This window comes from Carassius auratus, unplaced genomic scaffold (assembly GCF_003368295.1).
Source record: "Carassius auratus strain Wakin unplaced genomic scaffold, ASM336829v1 scaf_tig00031891, whole genome shotgun sequence".
NCBI classification, from domain to species: domain Eukaryota; kingdom Metazoa; phylum Chordata; class Actinopteri; order Cypriniformes; family Cyprinidae; genus Carassius; species Carassius auratus.
The window spans coordinates 94,288-97,039 of NW_020525955.1; the positions used below are offsets into that span (position 1 = coordinate 94,288).

At 35.3% G+C, this 2,752-nt stretch overlaps 1 long non-coding RNA gene across 1 annotated transcript; it reads left to right on the forward strand.

Annotated features, from left to right (window-relative positions):
- Positions 1–661: 661 nt before the first annotated feature.
- Positions 662–2,057, forward strand: LOC113080623 (uncharacterized). The gene is made up of 4 exons (XR_003281915.1): positions 662–709; positions 974–996; positions 1,532–1,709; positions 1,933–2,057. It is a non-coding gene; the product is annotated as an uncharacterized LOC113080623 (long non-coding RNA).
- The last annotated feature ends 695 nt before the right edge of the window (positions 2,058–2,752 follow it).

Genomic DNA, 2,752 nt, shown 5'->3' on the forward strand with positions numbered 1-2,752 from the left:
TGCATTAATTTAATTATATAACCCCCCCCCCCCCCCCAAATAAAAAAATAAAATAATAATAATAATAATAATATATATACAGTATATGTACTGACTCCAAGTTTTCGAAGGGTCTATGTATAATGTAACAAAAGCTTGTTGAATGCTGATTTTTGGATCTTTCTTACTGTTCCAAATTTTTTGACTGGTGGTGTATGTATGTAGCCTGTGTATCTCACTCATATCACATCTTGTTTTACATAAAAATAAAACATCAGGTCCGAAAATATTGTGTCTTTTTTTTTATGTAAATCTAGCTTTATTCACATTGGCCAATGGAAACCTCTATGAACACACTTGACTAGATCGTGGGGGACGGATTTACATTTTATTAAAAAGTGTTTACGTACCTGTATTCTACAACACTTAAGGCCTGCCTCTGCTGCGAGTCCCTATTAAACACTTTACTGATTCAGCTACTCTCTTCTTCTCCTCCTGCCTGGCTCGTTGACCCACATCACTCACCGCACGAGTATGGGGAGGCTGCAGACCTGGAGCTGGTAGATATAGGCCCCAAGCAGTTTTACGCCCCAAGCAGTTTTACGCCCCTGTTGTTCCTCATGCGTCCAGTAGGGGGAGGTTGTATATTAGTATATGAGCCTAGTCATCAAAACAGGAGACCATATCTGTATGATAGCAGCAGACATTTTTTGAAGCGATACAAATTGAGGTATGTAAATAAGTTATTGTTGTTGATTGTATTGTAATGATGCAACATTTATTATTTATAAATGATTGATGCGATATCAATTCAAAAGATGGGTCAATAATTTATTTCGAGAGGCAAAAGTACTTGATTGAGTCAGTCTGTCTGACTCAAACTTAGCTAACCACGTGTAGGTTAAGCTGCCCCTAGTCTTCTCTTTACCCGCTCTGTCTCACTCACTTTTAAAATTAATTACATTTTTATTTTTATCTTGTTGTCTCTCTTTAGCTTGTGTGACATGGCTTCTTCTGGTAAGACCCTGTTTACTCCTTGCATTTAAACATACTCCACGTGGTTTCTGGAGCACATTAGAGTGGATAATCACAAATGTGTGATTTTTTTTTTATTTTTTTACAGTCTATGATGTGAACACACAAAATACACATTTATATAGGCATGTATGCAAATCTCTAAGTAAATCACAAGTTGATCTGCACACTCACTCAAGTATTTTGTCAAATAATACAAACATATGTCATGCATGATAAAACCTACATTAAAAACTTTGGTCTCATATGGTTTAAATGTAGATTTTGATTTGAGTTGTTTCTTATAAATGAAATGATCTAATTCTCTAATGTATATCTTAATATACAGTTTTCTTAAAATAGCTTACTTATCTGGACAAATATATGTGCATTTAATGTGTGTTTTATCATACTCTGTCTTTAGTTCTTTAACTTGTATCTCATAAAGGTGTGTGTTTGCTTTAGCTACATAAGAAAATTAAAATCTCTCTTTCTAAACAAGTATAAACTAAAAAAACCCATCTCTTTCTCTCTTCAGGGGAAGAAATAATATCTATACAGAGAGGTTGCAACTTACCTGCGCTTAACAGATGCACCTCCTGCTGTTCCCTATTTCACTGTCCTTTCTGTAATTCTGATTTTTTTCAAGCCCTCAAAGAAAAGTAAAGTACAAACTCATCTTAAGCTTCACTTTTCTAGGGCAGTCGTCCATGAAGGTAGCATCATTTATGATTGATTTTTATTTTATTTTTTTCTAAAAATGTAATGAATGTTAATGTTAAATGGATGCATGATTGATGTTTTAGTTTACTCAAATTTACTCATGTCAGCATTGTCAGGGTACGTTGCATAAAAGTTTAACAAATAAGTTGTGCTGTGTCTTTCTCTGAAATGCAAGGAAAGGAGTGATTTTTGTTTTGTTTTTCTTTTTTCTTTTAGATTATACAATCCACCGGTGTGGTCTAGGTTGTGTGTCACAATTACAACTACCACTAGAATCTACAGGAGTCATGCTGTTAAGAAATAAAAGTCATGGTGTTAATAAATATTTTTGTGAACAACAATATTGTCTTTTTCTTTTAAATGACCCTTGGAATTTTAGAAAAGGGTTAAATTGTGTTTGTCTTCATAAAATGCTATGTAGGACATGTTTTGTAGCTGTATGACGACCAATTGTGAATTGTACAGCAGATATTTCATTTAGGATGCAAATGATTACACAGTACTGTATGTCTAATGGCCTAAATATGGTTAATATCTAAATATAGCTTAATATAAATTCACAACATCATATATCAGTCAGTCTCCTGTATATAAAAACAGTTTATAAATACATATAAATAATACATTTTACAGTAGGTCATAGGTCTGCTCTGCAGCCTCCCCATATAGTGTTATTCGCCGTATTTCCTTCTCCCCCTACTGGACGCATGAGGAACAACAGGGGCGTAAAACTGCTTGGGGCCTATATCTACCGGCTCCAGGTCTGCAGCCTCCCCATATAGCACCGCACAACAAGTCTGTTCAGAGATCATCTTACTATAGGGAGATGAGAGGGTCTGTATTACTTACTATTGGAGAAAGAATAACGGCTAACTTGGATCATGTGTGCCTTAATAACCAATCACATTACAGCCTTGACTTCACTGAATTTTAGTCAGAATCGACCCAAGTGCATCGGCCCGATTACCAATTCAGCCCTGTTTATGACACAGTCGGTGGCAACAGGTTAACACTGCTGTCACTTTAAGACCTGATG